A 20,452-nucleotide genomic window follows, 5' to 3' on the forward strand; every position below is an offset into this window, starting at 1 on the left:
ACACAACTAAATAAAATGTAGAATTCCAGACCGAATCCAGATCAGAAAAAGGATATTAGGGAGAAAACTGGTGGGATGTGAATAAAGTTAGTATAGTTAATGTATTATATACCAATGTTAGTTTCCTGGTTTCTACGGTTCAGTAAGTTGTTAACATTAGGGGAGGCTGGCTGAAGGGTATACATGAACTCTATACCGTGTTTCCCCGAAAAGAAGACCTAGCTGGACCTTCATCTCTAATGTGTCATTTGGGGGCTGGCCCGGTGGCTCAGGCGGTTAGAGCTCCATGCTCCTAACTCCGAAGGCTGCAGGTTCAATTCCCACATGGGCCAGTGGGCTCTCAACCACAAGGTTGCCGGTTCAACTCCTCGAGTCCCGCAAGGGATGGTGGGCTCCGCCCCCTGCAACTAAGATTGAACATGGCACCTTGACCTGAGCTGCCTCCTGGGTGGCTCAGTTGGTTGGAGCACCGGCTCTCAACCACAAGGTTGCCAGTTCAAGTCCTTGAGTCCCGCAAGGGATGGTGGGCTGCACCCCCTGCAACTAGCAATGGCAACTGGCCCTGGAGCTGAGCTGCGCCCTCCACAACTAAGACTGAAAGGACAACAACTTGACTTGGAAAAAAGTCCTGGGAGTACACACTGTTCCCCAATAAAGTCCTGTTCCCCTTCCCCAATAAAATCTTTTAAAAAAAATGTCTAATGTGTCATTTGGAGCAAAAATTAATATAAGACCCCGTCTTTAATATCATCTAATATAACACCAGGTGTTATATTAATTTTTGCTCCAAAAGACACATTAGAGTTGATGGTCTGGCTAGGTCTTATTTTCAGGGAAACACGGCACTATTTTTTCAAATTTTCTGTAAATTTAAAATAATTTCACTTAATATTACTAATCATTAGAGAAATGCAAAACAAAGCCACAATGAGGTACTTTATACCCATTAAAATGGCTATCATAAAAAAAAAAGCAGAAAACATGAGTTTGGACAATTAAGTTCGCGAACTTGTTGCAATGATGTTGCTAACCTTTTTTGATATCAGAGGAATTATTCATTATGAATTTGTAACAACTGGACAAACAGTTAACCAAGTTTACTATTTAGAAGTGCTGAAAAGGCTGCGTGAAAATGTTAGACCTGAACTTTTTGCCAACAATCCATGGCTCTTGCATCACGACAATGCACCAGCTCACTGTCGTGCTGCATTGTCTGTGAGGGAGTTTCCAGCCAGTAAACAAATAACTGTATTGGAACACCCTCCCTACTCACCTGATCTGGCCCCCAATGACTTCTTTCTTTACTAGAAGATAAAGGAAATATTGAAAGGAAGACATTTTGATGACATTCAGGACATCAAAGGTAATACAATGACAGCTCTGATGGCCATTCCAGAAAGAGTCCCAAAATTGCTTTGAAGGGTGGACTAGGCGCTGACATCGGTGCATAGCTTCCCAAGGGTAGTACTTCGAAGGTGACCACAGTGATATTCAGCAATAAGGTATGTAGCACTTTTTCTAGGATGAGTTTATGAACTCAGTTTTCCGACCTCGTAAGTGTTGGTGAGGATGTGAAGAAATTGGAATCCTTGTATACTGCTGGTGGGACTGTAATGTGGTGCAGCCATTATGGAAAATGGTATGGTAGTTCCTTAAAAAATTAAAAATAGAATTAGTATATTATCCAGCAATACCGCTTTTGGGTATATACCTAAAGAATTGGAAGCAGGTCCTTAAAGAAATATCTGTACACTAATGTTCATAGCAGCATTACTTACAATAGCCAAAAGGTGGAAGCAACCCAAGTGTTGATAGATGAATGGGTAAACAAAATGTGGTACATACAATGGAATATTCAAAATTAAAAAGTAGATGAACCTTGAGGACATTATGTTAAGTGAAATAAGTGAGAGACTCAAGGACAAATACTGTATGACTCCACTTATATGAGGTACCTAGAGTTAGCAACTTTATAGAAAGTAAGTAGAATGGTGGGTGTAGGACTGGGATGAAGAGGAAAGGGGAGTTGTTTAATGGGTGTGCAGTTTCAGTTTTGCAGGATGAAAGTGTTGTGGAGATTCGTTGCACAACAATGTGAATGTACTTAACACCTCTGAACTGTACACTTAAAAATGGTGAAGATGGTAAATTTTGTTATGTGTGTTTTCTGACTAAAAATACAAGTTATACAGAGACGGATGGTGGTGATTGTTGCACAATAATGTGCATGTAAATGGCACTGAACTGTATGCTTAAACAGTTAAAATGGTAAATACTACATTATGTGTATTTTACCATAATGAAATAATTTCAAAATCAGAAGTAAGCTAATTCAGACCATAAAATTTGAAAGGAAACTATAAACCCCAAGAGCCCTCAAAATGGGTGTTAACCTGTTTAACAGGTTATGTTTTAAATGTTTAAAAGTTGGGTCGTGTATATGCAAAAGACTGAGTCACACAAAATAAAGAGATTACTAGAAAAATAAAAAGGGTGCCAAAGAAATGTACACACATTTTAAAAAAGGAAGAAAACAGTGTTAAAATTGTAATACTCAATATATACCGATAACAAAAGATGAATACAAGTCACGTTTGACTTCTGCAATTACAAGAGGTGCTCAAAGTGGTTATCATCAGTGTCCAGACACTTCTGATTACGGCGAACTACTGCTTGAGCAACGTTGACCAAAGTGCCCACTTGTATCACTGCATATGCCATTTCAGTTTCTTCACACAGTACCATGCGCCTCAAACTTATTATGAAATGTGTGCAATTGTTAAGCATCTTGGAGGTTCTGTTGCATACTCATGCCTCCATTGTCATCGTACTTCCACAACATTCTTGAATTTCAAATACCACTTCAAAATGGTCTTAACGCTCCTTGAGCAACAGTGCTTCCGCCATTTTCTTTGTCCTGCCTGTCGCATGCTAGCATTCATTTGATTAATGCCATGTTTTAAGCAAAAGTCATACTACACATTGCTACCATAATTCAATTCAACTTCTAAAAGTAATACATAGATTACATCTCTTAAAATGTGTAACCATTTTTTTGGCACCCCCGGTATTTCCAAACTTAGGTTTTTAGTCAGACTACAGAACAGAGTGTCAATCGATTCACTCAATGGGCTGACTGCTTTTTCAATTGCTTATTGTCTGCATACTCCATAACGCTCTACCCAGAGCATTAAACTGTCCAGAGATATTATCAAAAGCCTTTTTCTTCAGACTCCCCACTCAGTAAGAATTGTGATCCTTGATTTGGTAAAATTCCTCTGGGAAGAAAGGTTGACTGTTGTTGTGCTTGCTCCCCACACCCCAAAATGGAGATTACCAAAAAGACTGCAAATACTCTCCCTTCTTTATACATTCTTGTTATTAAAATTAAAAACAAAAAAGGAGAGGGGACAAATAGCAAGAATAAGACATTGGGGTAAAACTTGATCCATACATTCATTCAATAAGCGAATTATCATAATTAATAATACCTCTTTCTCCTTTGTGAAATATTCTTTCCTCCTTAACCTGGTTCCCTTTCATAATTTTAGACCCAGCAGTGCTGTCCAACAGAAATACAGTAAGAGTCATACATGTAATTTTAAATTTTGCATTGGTCACATTAAAAAAGTAACAACAGGTGAAATTAATAGTATATTTAGAACATATATTCAAAATATTATCATTTCAACATGCAATCAATATAAAAATATCAATGTACTTTACATGGTTTATTGCAAAGAGTTTTTATATCACTAATACTTACCAGTATTTCACACAATTATCACTTTGGATTTTACAAGTCACAAACTCTGAGCCTCGGTGTCTTAATCTGTAAAATGAGAATACTAATATGCATTTTATCAGGTTAATATAGGACTTAGATAGCTTATGCAAATTACTTGCAGCAATGCATGCCCATAGATGTTTATAGTTTCCCCTTCTTCCATTAATCTTCATAACTACTCCAAGCAAAAAGTAAAATTGGTATCATCCCTTACCTACAAATGAGAACACTGAAATGCAAGGACAGACTTGTCCATGTTAACATGGTAAGGAAAGGCCACCCAGGTACTCTGCCCCCAGCCCAGTCTATTCACTCATTTACATCCATAAACTACAATTTCTGGGGAGGAACCAGTAAACAAAACTGTTGCTGTTCTCACAGAGTTTATGTTTTAATGGGAAGACAATTAACAATGAATATTTATTTCATGCATATAGGGAAGCAAATAAAGCAGACTGAAGGGATGAAGATTGACGAGGTGTGGTGAGTGAGGTGGGGCATTTTATGGAGGACTCTGAGGAAAGTCTGTGAGGAAGTCATATTTGAGCAGAGCTCTGAAGGATGAAAGGAGTGAGGCATGTCTATACCTGAGAGAACACAGCAAGCCTGATTGCTGAAATCTAAAGACAGCAAGGCCAGTGGGGCTGGAGGAAGCTGAGGTAGGAAGAAGAGCAGCGGGGTGAGGAGCAGACTCCGTAGTGCGGGGCAGTCCCTCATTCTCCCACGCTGCTGTTCTGCTCCTCAAACCCCAGTGTAGTTACTAGTTTGTGATGCAGGAACTCTTTTAGTACTTCCATCTTAGCATTAATTAGTAGGCTTTGTAAATGCTCTTAATACCAAAATGATGTAAAATTTGAAACTTACAATTCTCCTCCAAACAGATTGCTTGTAAGCTTGTCAATCACATTTAGCTGATGTGGAAATGCAAACACTGATTTTTTTTGTACTTTGTCTTCAATATCTGCTGTGTACTTTACAATTAAGAGTATCTCAATTCAGATGCTAAATTTTCATAAGAAATATTTGATCTATATTTAGATTTCACAAAATTTACTATTGAAAAAATATTGTTTATGTACCAAGTTATTCAAGGCACACTTAAAAGTTTTCTAATAACTGAATCAAGTATTTGTATTTAAACTTATATTAACATTAAAAGGAAAAATTCAGTTCCTTAGTCACACCAGTCACATTTCAAGTGCTCAACAGCCACATGTGGCTTCATATTGGATAGGGCAGTTTTAGACAGACATTACCTTTTCAAGGAATAAGCTTTGTGAACATCCTAATTTGTGTTTCCACAGGATTTGTATTTATCTCTTCATTGTACTTAACATATATCATTATAAGTGTGTGAGGGTTTTTGCATCTTTCCTTGGAATAAGACTATGTGATATTAAAGGTATCACTTTTATTCACCTTCCTCCCTCCACAGCGTGGATCAAAAGAGGGACTCTGGCAAGTTGTTAAATTTAGTAAACAGAAGAGTAGTATAGTAGTTGAATAGTGGCCTCCAAAATGATATGCCCTAGTCCTAACCCCCAGAACCTGTTAAGGTGAAATCTTTTCTGGAATAAGGGTCTTTGCAGGTGTAATTAAAGTTAAGGACCTCAAGATGAAATTATCCTGGATTAGGGTAGACCCTAAATCTTGTAAGGATGTGTGTCCTTACAAGACAGAAAAGAAGACATACAGAGATAGAGGTAAAGGCCACAGGAAGATGGTGGCAAAGACTGGAAGGCAGCCACAAGGAACACCAAGGACTACCAGCACTCCCCAGAAGCTAAGAGAGAGCTGGAATGGACCCTCTCTCAGAACTTCCACAAGGAGCCAACTCTGCTGACACCTTCGTAACAGACTTCTTGGCCTCTGGACCTGTGAGAGAATAAATTCCTTTTTAAGCACCAGGTTTGTTGCAATTTGTACAGCAGCCCTAGGAAATTAATACAGATGGTCTGTATCACTACCATGGATCAGGGATCACGTCAGAAAGTAGAAAGTCTCAGGAGTGATTGAAATAGATCGCCACCTCCCCAGGTTTTATTAATAACCAAAAGGGGTTTTGTGACTGGGATATAGATGGTATGCCACAAGGCTCTGAACATGATTTTAGAAAAGAACAGGGAGATAATATAATCCTGTAACAGAACTGAAGCGTTTTAGATAGCCCCTATGTAATATTTTACCTAATTACTCACCACTAAAAGAACTCCACAAAATTGTTTGGTTACCAAACAAGGGTACTTAGTATCACTATTATTATTACTAATATTAATACTGTCCAAAATTCTTATCAATGCAGTAATTCAAGAACAAAAGTAGGATACCTATTAAAAAGAGATTAAGTTTTAAAAACAAATTGAAGACCAAACTAAGGAAAAAAAATTTACTGAAATCTAGCAGGACATTTGAACTATTTAAGCAAATCATCTAAATCTTTCCCATTGGCCAATAGTAATTTGACAAAATATGATGAAATTCTATTCATATTGCAATAAATATGTAGGTGTCAAGGTGTAACTTTACTGAGAAAACCATGACATTTATAAGGACAAACCAGAAATGGTGTGGAGAAATACAAAGTCGAACATGTTAAATGGGATAAAACGGCGGGGTGGGGCATCTGAGCACTGAGCAATCCAGCTGGGTCCAATTCCAGGACAAGCGACAGAGGCCACGAGGGTGGTTAACCTCTTCACCTTTCCAGTCCAGGGATCATCATGTTTCCTTCGAGGCAGTAATGCCAAAGAATAAGCAACACCATACAGACGGGCAATTTGTGATTTATTAACAGGATCAAGAGGAGAAATGAGCTTCCAATATCCAGACTCTTGAGAAAGTCTTCTAAAATATTTGCTTCTTACCCCCTTTTCACCATCTCTCCTGTCACACAAATCCCTTAGGAACCATTACTACAAGTCTCATCTACAAGCTGTGTGCCCTTAAGTTACTAATCTTCTATTTGCCTCATTTGTAAAACAGTGATAGTGACAATACTACTGTTACCAACATCATAAGAAGGGTATTCTTAGGATGTACTTCAGTTGCTGTTATTTCAACACGGTCCTAAGGGGCTTAACCAATAAATTATTTTACAGTCTTATATTTGGATCAGTGAGCCATTCTGAGTTAATGCATCAGGTATGAGCTTTCAGTTGGGGTTCATATTTTTTTTTGCTTATGGATATCCAGTCATTCAAGTACTTATTTGTTAAAAATTATCCTTTTTCCATTGAATTGCTATAATTTTGTCAAATATCAATTGGCCATATTTGTCAATTTCTGGGCTCTTTATTGTTCCACTAATCGATCTATCCCTTCACTAACACCATGCTAGCTTGATTCCTATAGCTTTATAATAAGTCTTCAAGTTGGGTAGTGTGTTTCCTCCAACTTTAGTCGTCTTCTTCAAAACAGTTTTGGCTATTCAGTTTTTTTCATTACATACTGTTTCTCTTTCTCTCTGGTAATTTCCATTTTTCGGAAGTCTACTCTGGTATCAATAATCACTTCAGATTTCTTGTGTTTCTTGTCTGGATCTTATCTTTTCCACCCCTTTATCTTTAAAACTACCTATATCTGTAAGCAGTCATATATATAATGACTTTCTGATAGACACTGAGTCACTTTTTAAAATCCATTCTGTCAATCTGTTGTTCAGCTGGTGTATTATGCCACTTCTATTTTGTGCCAAAAGGAGTTAGCATAGTACACCTGAGCCTGCTATCCTTAGAAAGGCCTGCTTGCAAGGCCGGCCCTTGGCTGGCATCTGAAAACTTGCCTGGTAAACAGTTGCCTACACACATATTAAACTTTCCCTAAATGATAAGAGTGGCTCACTGTGCCTAAACTAACAAACAATGTGGTATATACTGAACACCTGCTTTCATCCCGGGTGTCTGGAATTTCAGTGACTCTCATCAGTCAGGAATTGTGTGCCTCCATGACTGACCCCTGAGAAAGACTCTGGGCTCCTAGCCTCAGTGAGCTTCCCTGGTAGACCACATTTCACATGAGTTGGTGCAATCTATTGCTGGCAGCAGTTAAGTGCATCCCGTGTGACTCCACTAAGAGGACTCTGGGAAGCTTATGTCTGGTTTCCTCTGCACTTTACCTCATGCACCTTTTTTTTCCCTTTACTGACTCTGCTTTGCATCCTTATGCTGTAATCAATCTTAGTCATAAGTATGACTGTATCTTGAGTCCTGTGAGTCTTTCTGTGAAAAACAATTTATTTTAATTTGGTAACAAAAAATGTAGTTAAATGTTTCCCTTAGCAAAACACAACTAAAATGAACAGAAAAAGAGAGCTTTAAATTAAGGCTTCACAATTGCATATAATCACAAAGACCAAAATCCTACAGTATTAGTGTTATGTTTAAATTTTCATATTTAATATTGTAAAATCTTATCTTAAAGGATTATAAAGGAAAAAAAAAGATTAAAATGGAAAAAAAAATCAAATTTAAAAAAATTTATGGATCTAACACCTTTAACTGAATTTTTCAAAAGCATGTCTGTTGAATGTATTTAGAGCAGCATGGTATAAAAGTAGTATTTCAAAAAAAAGTTGTATTTCACATAACCAAAATTACTTCAATATACATATACAACTTCTGAGGTACGCTACTGCAATATAAATTGAAATAGGCTCAAAATGCAAGAGCCATTTTGAGGTATTATGTAATACTGAAAAGGAATTTTTTAAAAAAAATACTGATTTCACAAGTTCATGGTGCACTTGTTTATATAGCTTCCACTTCTGTAATAACACCTATTTCCTATAGAAGGTTAGACTGAAATCAGTGGAGTTTTCCTATAAAACTGGCTGTATCAGCCTGAGCTGCCTTCACTGGTACTATGTTGTGTCACTGTGCTTCAACACCCATCTGCTTCGGTTCTGTGGGACCTGAGTTCTTCAATACATCTGTGTCCCATGGTTTTTTTCCCCAGGGCCATTTGATATAATCTTCTGACCAGAGTTCAATAAAAGGTTAAATAAACACCTGATGCCCCATCTTCCATACTGGAAATTCTGCACATTTTGGCAAACAGCACCCGGGAGAGCTAGGCCGCCAAACCTCCACAGCCTAGGGGCAAAGCATCAGAACACTTGACAGGCAGACATCAAACTTGTTTGAATATATCTTTTTGTGGCTGCAAACAAAGCAGAAACTACATGTTTCATTTAATATACATAATATGTAATAAACATTATTTTCCCATTTTATAGATGAGAAAGGTAAGCAAGTATAAGTGACATTACATAAAGAAACTCGATTATAAGGAACTCCTCTGTAATAGTCTTAGTTATAATTATTAATTGTAAAAAAAACTCTTACAATTAACCAATAATACTGGTTAACTTGTTTGTGATAGGAGGTATATTTATACAGAGTATGACTAATAATGGAAGCTGAATTTCACCTGATGTTCAAACCTTAACATTTTTAACCCACTATCTATGGCTTTAATAATTGTTATAATTAACAGAACTAATAAAATAATTGTTCTTAATGCCTTGTGGTTATAAGCAACTACCTGCTTTATCCTTATAAAACACTTAGGTTAACATTAAAATAAATGAAGAACATATCAGAATTTTCTAAACCACAGGTGGAAAATAAAAATTTTGGCCAGCTCTAGAAAAGAACCAGAATCACATCAGCAATAATACTTATAGGAATACAAAGGAGCAATGGCTTCTATGTGCCAAGGGAATGTAATTTTGATCCTAAAATTCTCAATTAGAAAAAAAGCAATCAAGTAATGCCTAAATGCAGATTTATTTCAATCCATAAATACTATTTTTAAGAATTATTAGAGGATGGAGTCTATAAAATAAAAAACTGATTCTAAAAAGAAAACATGATACAAATAAACAATAGTGATAAGCAGAAAAGTATATAATAAATTGCTAAGTCTAAATTAATATAGAGTTTTTAGCTAAAGTAAATTCTAGAATTAAGGTGATAATTTCCACATGGACTGAATAAGAGGCAGGATATACACATGCATAAACTATGACCAGCAATCCTGCTTTCAAGTGAAATATGGGGAGGAACAGAATAATGTTAGATGAACAAGCAGAAAACGGAAGTTTAACGGAGTAACTATCACATATCAACATGATGTGAAAACACTGTGCTGGAGGACAAATGAACAAATTCGCCAGCAGAATATTAGTTATGTGCATTGCAAATAAATTGCTCAATAAACAAGTTATACATTTTACAAGTTCACATATAATAAAAGGATATACGTAATTCAAACTAGAATTGTTGCCAATGAGATCAGAGAATGGAAATAGGAAATGCGGATTAAAGGGAATATATACATACATAATGTATAACAAAATGGACCATAGAGTGTTGTAAAACTAAGAAAACAATGTACTCACCACTCTGTGCTCTGGTCCAAATTAAAAAATAAACTTAAAATGACTTGAGTGAAAATAAAAACAAGGGGTGACTGATTAGCTCAGTTGGTTAGAGCATGGTGCTAATAACACCAAGGTTGCCAGTTTGATCCCTGCATGGGCCACTGTGAGCCGTGCCCTCCTTAAAAAATAATAATAACAAATAAAAAGAAAAAGACATTAAAACAAAATATGGAAGACTGCCACCCCTAGGCAAGATAGAGTGAGTAATGGGGATGAAATTAACCTTCCAACCTGAAACAATCCAAAAAGTTAACAAAATATGAGGAAAAAAATGTTTCCATGACAACGGACGTCAGGCAACAAAGGAGAGACAGAAAACAAATGAGATGAACCCTATGACTACCCCAGCTTTCCGCCTCGAGAAGTTTTTGAGCTATGGTGCAGGAAGAAAAAAACTGAGGCAGAGCCTGGCAGACTCCCACAGTTGAAGAGACAGATTTGAGAGTCTGGGGTGATCAAGGCAGCTAGAGTTCATTGAACAGAGCATCAGAGAAGAGAGAGATACAGGGAGAGAAAAACCCGGAGATCTACAGAGGGTCCCCCTTAAGCACTCAGCAGAATGTAGCTAAAGAATTACCCAGGTCCTGGGAAAGAACCACCCAAAAGCATTAGAGGGAAAGGTGCCCAATGCTCACTGAGGGCCTGTTCCTGGAATACCATGTTTCCCCGAATATAAGACCTAGCCAGACAATCAGCTCTAATGTATCTTTTGGAACAAAAATTAATATAAGACCTGGTATTATAATTATTATGTAAATTATATTATGTTATGTTATATTATATTATATCCGATCTTATAGTAAAATAAGACTGGGTCTTCATTAATTTTTGTCCCAAAAGTCACATTAAAGCTGATTGTCTGGCTAGGTCTTATTTTCAGGGAAACACAGTAGGTAGTGCCTGTTCTAAGCAGGCAGACTGAAAATTTTCATAATTCATGGTCAATTGGGTAGAGTACTCAGAAAGATCCTACCTCAGTAGTGGGGAATAATTAACCCTAGACTGAGAACTGCCCTGGACCTGCCTAACAAATCCTAAAAAAATGATGAAGACCAAAAGGATCAAACTATTTTCAAGTAACTTAATTATAACTCAGAACAGAGCTCAAGAAGATTTATAGGAATACAAAATATCCAACATCCAAAAAAGTAAAATCACAATGCCTCACATCCAGTAAAAGATTACCAAGCATGAAGAAAACATGATCTATAATGAGAATACTCAATAAATTGAAACTGATCCAGAACTGACACAGGTGTTAGATTAGCAGAAAAGGATACAAACACAATTACTGTAACTGTATTCTGTGTGTTCAAAAAGTTAAGTACAGGCATAGAAGATGTAAAGACCAAAGTCAAACTTCTAGAAACAAAACAATAATGTCTGAGATGAAAAATACACTGGATGGGACAAAGAGCAGGTGAGAGACAGCAGAAGAAAACATTACTGAACTTGAAGGCAATCAAGTTCATTTCTCCAAAAATATCCTCCCAAGTTGAAAAGAACATCTGTGAGCTATAAGATGACTTCAAGCAGACTAACATATAGATAATTGGGGGTGAGGGGCGTAAGGAAAACAGCAAAAATATTTGAAGAATGATGGCCTAAAACTTTCCACACTTAAAAAAAAAAAAAAAAAAAACTAAAAAACTAAAACCTGCATTTCCAAGCTCAATGAACCCTAAACAAAAGAAACATTTAGAAAACTACACCAAGGAACATGTAATCAAACTGCTCAAAACAATTAAAAAATAAAAAAATTTAAATCAAACAGAAAAACAGATATGTTAAATAAAGAACATATATCAAGATAACATCAGATTTTACACTGGAAACAATGGAAGTGAGAAGACATTAGAGTGACATCTTTAAAGTACTGAAAGAAAAAACTGTCAAACTCTAATTCTAGAGATAGCAAAAATATCTTTCAAAAGTTAAGGCAAAGCTTCCAGTTCAGGACAAGACAGAGTACATACTACATCATATTCTTCCCACTAAGTGCAGCTAAACATCCTGAACATTACATAAGCAAACATGCACAGAGTATAACTAATGGCAGCTGAATTTCACCTTGATCAAATCTAATTTTTAACCCACTGTCTATGGATTTAATAATTGTTACAATTAAGAGAACCAATAAAATAATTGTTCTTAATGCCTTGTTAGTGATAAGCAACCAACTGTTTCATCCTTATAACAAATTTAGGTTAAAATTAAAATGAAAAGAAAAATAGCAGACCAAGAAGAGATCTTGGGACACAAGGAATGACATGACATTGGGTTCCCTGGGTTTTATTTTTGCCTCATATATTCCAGACTGGGTGTTAGAGAAACAAGCAATCTGAAAGTGTCAATAGGTGCAGAGTTTTAAAGTCTAAGAAAAGCCTGTTCTCTCTAGCCAAAGGACAAAGAAAGAGGCAGATTTGTAAGACAGAAAACTTGTAGGCAATAACCACCCTACTATAGCCAAACACCATAGAAAAACAGTCTGACACCACCCCACCCATATCAATAAAAGACTAATAGGAATCCCAGACTTCCACCCTCACCAGGCTGCAATACAAAACATCACAGGCATGGTGTTGCCACTGAAGGTCCAGTGGGGAACCTGAAGAGCCACTCACTCCACTAGAATGAAGCACCGCTCCCATTCCCTCTCCCCACACTGTCCACAGAAGCTGAGTGGAGAACTGACAGTAATGAGGCAGAACTCCCCTTCCCTTGCCAGTATGGTGCTAAAAACAGGAGGTTTAAGTAAAAGCTAGAGTCTCATCTAAATGCTCAAAATGTCCAGAATCCAATAAATAAAAAATCATCATCATAACAAGAACCAGGAAAACACCCACTTATATGAGAAAAGAAAGTCAAAAAGATACTGAAAGGGAACAGAATGTCACCCCAAAATGTGCCACTTTGTCATGTGGATTATTTTGAGCTAAAGGCAATCAAGACCCAGCAGAATCAAGAAAGTTTCACTTCTCCCTTATCTGCCTAAAAAAATGTGGATATGGGGCCTGGCCTAGAACGAGAGCCATTACCAGAGAGAACTTCATCTGAAAGACTCACTGACACCTGCAGGGCAGGGCAAACAACGGATCACCAAACATCTGCTCTTCTTATCTCCTTGTGAACTGCCCTCCTCCCCTTTGAAGCACCAGGTCCCTTTCCCATTCTTTGTTAAGGATGGCAGATAAGCCTCAATTGCCTGACTGCCTTTGATTCCGATATTTTTATGGGGCTTCCTTACATACGAAATTAAATGTTTTTCTCCTGTTATCTGTCTTACGTCAATTTAATGACCAGCCAAAGAACCTAGAAGGGAAGAAGAAAAAACTTTTCAGCCCTTACATCATCAAACACCAAAATGCTAAAATATCTGACAAAAACTTTAAACCAGCCATCATAAAAATGCTTCAATAAGCAATCATGCATATTTCAAGTAACTGAAAAAGTACAACCTGGCAAAGAAAGATTTAAAGAACCAAGCAGAAATTCTTGAACTGAAAAAAATAATTACCAAAATAAAAAAACTCACCAGATGGGCTCAAAGTAGAATGGAGCCAAAGGGGAGGGTGCGGGACAGCGAACTTGAATACAGAACAATAAAAATTACCCAACGTGAACAACAGAGATAATACAGCAGCAAAAAATGAACAGAGCTTCAGGATCTCTGGGACTTCAACAAAAGACCTAACTTTCATGTCAAGAGAGTCCCAGAAGGGAACAGTGTGGGACTGAAAAGTATCTGAAAAAATAATGACTGAAAAGATTCCAATTTTGGTAAAATGACCTCAAAGGGTATAATGGGAAAACTATAAAGATCTCCATTCACAGAAGTTTGACAACTGAGATGAAATGTACCAATTCCTAAAAAGCCTACTAACTGCAGCTCACTCAACGTGAAACAGATCATCTGAATAGACCTATAGTTACTAAAGGAATCGAATATATAAATTAAAAACTCCCCCCAAAATCTCCAAATCCAGATGGTTTTACTGGAAAATTATATCAAATATTTACAGGAGAATCAAAACCAATTTTACACCAGCTCTTCCAGAAAATGGAAGAGGAGGAAACACTTCCCCAACTCACGTAGTAAGGTTCCTGACAGTGCAAAAAAAAGAAAACTAGACCAATAGCCTTCATAAATATAAATGTTAAATCCTTCTCAAAATATCAGCAAATAGAACTCAGTGATAGAGAAAATAATTATATACTATGACCAAGTAGAGTTTGGAATGTGAAAGGGTGGTTCAGCATTTGAAAATCAATCAATGTAATGCAGCATATCAACAGGCTAAAGAGGAAATAATACACAATTACATATGAATTGACATAGAAAAAGTATTTGACAAAATGCAGCACCACTCATTCATGATAAAAACTCTCAGCAAGTTAGAAATGGAGGGGAACCACCCCAACTTGATGAAGACCATCTATAAACCACACTTAATGGTGAAAAACTGCATGCTTCTCCCCAAAATTAGGAACAAGGCAAGGATGTCCACTTCACCACTCTAATTCAATGTCATAATTTAGTCCTATTCAGTGAAATATGGCAAGAAAAGCAAATTAAAAGCATACAAATTAGAACATTAGAAGTAAAACTACCCCTTCAGCAGGTGGCATGATGGGCTACATAGAAAATCCCAAGAAACATACCCCCCAAATTCCTAGAACTAATAATGTAAGTAGTATCAACATATAAAACTCAACTATATTTCTATATAATAGCAATAAAATATGTAGAAATCTAATGACAGCTCAAAAAAAAATTCAGGTATCTAACAAAACATGCAAGACTTGTATGCTAAAAACTGCAAAATGATTATAAAAGAAATCCAAGAAAATCTAAGTAAATGGACAGACATTCTGTGTTCACAGATTGGAAGACTCAACATACTAAGATGTCAATTCTTCACCAAATGATATACTGTATAGATTTAACACATTTCCTATTAAAACCTCAGCAAAAGTTTTTATAGATATATGGACAAACTTATTCTAACATTTATATAAAAAGGCAAAGGGACTAGAACAGCCAAACAATTTTGAAAAAAGCCAATAAAGTTGGACTCATACTACCCAATTTTAGAAATTAGCAAAAAGTTACAATGAAGACAGTGGAGTATTGATGAAAGGATACACATATAAATGAATGGAACAGAGTAAAGAGTCCAGCTCTAGATCGACACAAAAATGGCCACCTGATTTTTTACAATGAAGCAAAGCCAATTCAGTGGAGAAAGTATTTTCAACAAATGGCGTGGGAACAAAATTATATCCATATGCAAAAAAAGAGAGAGAACCTTGATCTAAACCTCACAGCTCATTCAAAAACAAACAAAAAAACCTTACAGTAAACCTTATACTTGTGTGTAAAATGTCAAATTGTTAAGATAAAACTTTTAAAAGAAAATATAGGTGAAAACCTTCAAGTCCTAGTGTTGTGCAAAGAGTTCTTAGATATAACACCAAAGGCAAGATCCATAAAATAAAAAGTTGACAAACTTCACTTCATCAAAATTAAAAGCTTTTGTTCTGCAACGTATTAAGCTACAAACTGGAAGAAAATTTTGCAAATCATATATCTGGACTTGTTTTAGAAAGTATAAAGAACTGTCAAAAATGAACTGGAAAGAAACAAGCCAATTTTAAAAAGTGGGGAAACCACTAGACCAGATAGATACTTTATAAAGGGATATAGGATAATCAATAAGCTCATGAAAGATAATCAACATTATTAGCAATTAGTGAAATGCAAATTAAAGCCATGAAAGAACATAATCATATACCCCTATGGAATGACTAAAATAAATATTTTTAATTTTCTAAACTGATGATGATATCAAGTGCTGGGAAAGATGTAAAGTCACTGGAACTCTCATACATTGCTAATGGAATGCAAAATATAAAGTTAAATATTTACTCACTATATAATCTAGCAATCCCACTAGGTTACGGAGGGAAGCTGGTATACCTGTTTGGAAAGTGTCCTTATGTGATGAAGTTGAATGTGGACAAATCCTATGACCCAGGAATTCCATCATAGGTATGGAGCCTAAAGTAAGTCTGGCACATGTGCCCCAGAAAACATATGCTGGTTCAAAGCACCACTGTTTATAATATCCCAAACTAGAAATAACCTATATATCCTTTAACAGAACAGTGGAGAAATAAGTTGTTGACTGCTTATTAAACTTATTAAATACTATAAAACAGTGCAAAATACTATGGCTTTATGCTCGGTCTTGGAATCATCCTGCGAAGACAACAGGCAAGATTGATTAACAGAAAGGCACTGAAAAAACATAAGAGTATGGAAACACCTTATATATAGAATCCAAGGACATCCAAAACTATTCAATACATTTTTTTCTGGGATACAAATAACTTTTGTCCAATTATAAAAAGCAAGTAATTGACAAGAATAAAATTCAACACAGTGATTGGAGAAGGATGTGCTGTGATGATTTGGATTTTACAGAGTCATAAATGTAGAGAGAGTTCTATTTAAGATTAGTGGTGGATACACAGATCTTAGGTTGAGTAATATTCTTTACACCTTTGAGATATGTTTTACAGTATATCTCTTACATGCCATATTTCCTGTTTTTTTAAATGGAGGGAAAAAACTACATACAAAAATCTTTTTTTATATGAGTTTACTTGAGCCAAACTGACATATGCAAGACAGCAAGATCTCAAATACTCACCCAAAATCTTGATCATAAAGAAAATATATATGAGCCTGAGACAAAGCCCTGGACCTACTCCTAGCACCTGCTAAATTCAGTCTCATTCCAGCTGTCAAAAAAGAACCAATGCAAATGTAAGATGTGTGATCAAAAACTACGGTGAATGTTTAAATTTTTTTTTTTTTAATTTATTACAGTAAAAGACACATTGCCATTAATCCCCCTTAAAATACTCCCCCTCACTTCAAACACATCCCATCGTACTTGCCACCTTCTGAAGCAGTTCTGAAGTTCTCTTTCGTGAGTGTCTTTAGTTGCGCTTACCTTTCATGGTCATTTTGACTTTGGGGAAAAGCCAGAAGTCTCAAGGTACTAAATCTGGTGAATAAAGTGGATGAGGACACACCATAATGTTTTTATTTGACAGAAATTGCCATACCGGAAGCGATGTGTGACAAGGGGTGTTGTCATAATGGAGTATGAAACTGTTTGCCCATTTCTCAGGCCGTTTTCTATGCACATCAGTTCTTCAACGCTTCTAATAAGCCCTTATAATATTCAGAGGTCACAATAGTGTTCCTGGGTACAAACTCAGCTCACACAATTCCATCAAGGTCAAAACACACAATTAACATCACCTTGTTGTTCAATCTTGATTGCTGTGCTTTTTTCGCACGAGGAGAACTGGGTGATTTCCATTGAGAACTCTGAACGTTGGTCTCAGGATAATAACCATAGACCCAAGTTTCATCTCCTATGATGACATGTATTTAAAAAGCTGGAATCTGAAGCAGCACCATTGTACAACTCCAAAAAAACTGACAAATGCTGTTGCTTTTGTTCAACCGTCAAAATGCAGGGAACAAATTTCCCACTCACTTGCCTCTTGTTCAAATCTGTTGTTCAAATGCTTTGAACGGAACCATAAGAAATGTTCAGAGCCTCGAAAATTTCCCTACTAATCAATCGCCTGTTTAATCACTTACTCTTTCAACATTCTCTTGGGTATTTGATGTAGAAAGATGTCCCCATCTCTCCTAGTCTTCAATTGATTCACAACCATTACAAAACTGCTCAAACCATTTATAAACCATCTTCATGGTCACTACAGAATCACCATAAACTAATTTTAACATTTCGTGTGTTTCTTTAGCACTTTTTGCAGTTTGAAACAAAATTTCATGTTAATGCGTTGTTCACGATCTATGATTTACGGCACACTTTAAAACACACCTCTCAACCGTAGCTCACACCCAATTGACTGCACCGAACAAGCTGAAACCTGTCACACAGCAACAAGGTTCGATGCGGCGCTTCCAGTATTGAAGATCCCTGCCTTTCCATAGGATGGCACTTGGCAGCAGCATTCACCATATTTTTTAATCACACCTGTAGTCAAGGATGTGACTAGAAAAAGGGAAAGAAAAACAAATGGCCGACTACACACACGCAGCAGCAAAGTGTGACTAGGAAGCAAAGGAAATCAATGAGGAAATATTTCAGACCAAATTTAGTGAAACTGGAGAAGGAAGAACACAGCGAAGAAATGCAGATACCAGAGGAAAAAATAAAACTTCTGGAGAAGAAAAGTTCAAAGGTTTGAAAATATTTCCTGAGGAAGCAGGAAATAGAGAGAAAAAAGTTTTTGAGTGATAAAGCTGTGTGCAAGTTTGTGACTCTTTTAATATGTGAATGTACTGCCTTAAAAAAATACAACTAAAATAAAAGGTCAAACTAAAGTAAAAAGAGCCTCTTTCCCACCAAGTTTCAAAACCCTTGAAAGTGTCCTTGCAAGCTGGCACAGATCCCTCAAACCTCCAGGTCCCGGGATGCCCACTGACCCAGGACACCCTTCCCCCAATCCCTGCCCGAAGGAAGGGATTCTTTAAATTTGGCAGCTGCTGGCTTCCTTGGTCTCCATATCCCGAGGTGGGCTGGCGACTTCTCACCTGGCTCCGTCTGCAAACTCCTGCCTCCCCGTGCCAAATATCCGGCCTGCTGTCCCCACCACTGGGGTGCCCACTCCCCGGTCAATACAGGGTCAGTCCCCGGTTGGTCCAGCGTCTGTGTGGGCGTCGGGCCTTCCGCCCGTCCTGCCCCCTCACCTAGGGTTCCGAGTCTCCACGCACCCACTCTTCTTCACACCCCGCACTTCGGTGGTCGCTCTGGGCACCCAGAGGAGGGTGGAATGCAAGGGAATCCATAGTACCCTGTTTCCCTGAAAATAAGACGTAGCCAGACAATCAGCTATAATGCATCTTTTGGAGCGAAAATTAAATATAAGACCAGGTAGTACATTATACAGACCCGATCTTATAATAAAATAAGACTGGGTCTTATGTTAATTTTTGCTCCAAAAGACGCAATAGAGATGATTGTCTGGCTAGGTCTTATTTTCCAGGAAACAGGGTAGCTGCAGCTGTGGCAGCTGAGGCTTATTTACCACCACCATGAAAACCCCTGGCAGCGAGCCCTGGGAGGGGCCTGAAGGGAAGAGGTGATCTGCCCAGCGTGCTGTGCGCATAACTCCCGCCAGCCTTGCTCACGTGGCATTTCCGGAAACGCTGCTGCTCTCGGCGTGCTCCGCCCCCGCTCAGCCCTGCGCCCCAACACCCAGGAGCCCGCGCCCCAACCCCGCTTCTGGCTGCCCACGTGACCCTGGGTCGGTTTCCCCACGGGACTCCACCTTTTCCAGGAGGACGCGACGTAGTCCATTCTTACGCAACCACAAGGACGCAAAGGCCGTGGTAGGGTGAGGCGTGGCCTCCTGGACAGGCATCCGGGGGCGGGGCGACGAGGGCGCTATTGTGATGGGACGGAGCCCAGGATTGGTCAGCGGGTGGGGGCGGGGCCTGGGCCTGTGGAGGGGAGCGCGGGACTCCAGTGATCCGGGCTCAGGGGAGGGAAGCGTCAGCTGAGCATTTCTGTGTCCCTGGAGATACTGGGAGTTCTCCCCGAAAACAGTGAGCCCAAAGGACGCCTGGGTTGAAGACCCGCGTGAGGGAAGAAAATGAGAGCCGTTTCCTGCGGAGGAAGAAAGAGGGAACCGGAAACCGGAGACGGATAATGGAGACTATGAGAGCTTTGAGAAGTAGTTACGGGTGTGCTGTCTGTTCTTGGGTCACTCCTCCAAACCGTCAAGTCGACCCAACTGGCTCTCGGTTCCGCCCGAGGGCTGAGCTTTGGCCTCGGGTCTGGTTCTCAGGGACAAAGTGCTGGCGCAGAGGGTGTCACCACTAAGGTCACTGCTGGAGAAACGCACCAGTTCAGTATCACTTGAGTTCCTACCAGCTGTGTTTTTATGATAAAGACAGACTAAACTCGCCAGCCCTTAGTGAGGAGTTTTTGTTAAGCACGTGTACGCAGTCAGAGCTAGCAGTGTCAGGGACCAAGAGTTGTCAGATCTCTGTAGCAAAAGCTGATAACAATCTCTTTTTGGTTTCTATCTCAATTATGATTAGGTGCAGCACTAAAAAGAAAAGCAACCCTGAGAGCCAAGAGTGGGAGCTGGCTTGGATGCCCCGA

At 38.1% G+C, this 20,452-nt stretch overlaps 1 long non-coding RNA gene across 5 annotated transcripts in view; it reads right to left on the reverse strand.

The window, feature by feature from the left end:
* Nucleotides 1-19,673, reverse strand: part of LOC141572649 (uncharacterized) — a 28,681-nt gene extending 9,008 nt beyond the window's left edge. The window contains exons 1-4 of one of the 5 annotated variants that reach the window (XR_012497958.1): nucleotides 19,235-19,673; nucleotides 3,767-19,145; nucleotides 3,492-3,562; nucleotides 1,268-1,651 (exon numbers count right to left, since the gene is read on the reverse strand). This is a non-coding gene — a long non-coding RNA (uncharacterized LOC141572649). Of the gene's footprint in view, nucleotides 1-1,264; nucleotides 19,146-19,234 lie in introns of those variants that run through there. The other 4 variants (XR_012497957.1, XR_012497955.1, XR_012497956.1 and 1 more) reach the window with 4 other exon arrangements.
* Between the last annotated feature and the right edge of the window lie 779 nt (nucleotides 19,674-20,452).

Source organism: Rhinolophus sinicus, linkage group LG07 (assembly GCF_036562045.2).
Source record: "Rhinolophus sinicus isolate RSC01 linkage group LG07, ASM3656204v1, whole genome shotgun sequence".
NCBI lineage: Eukaryota > Metazoa > Chordata > Mammalia > Chiroptera > Rhinolophidae > Rhinolophus > Rhinolophus sinicus.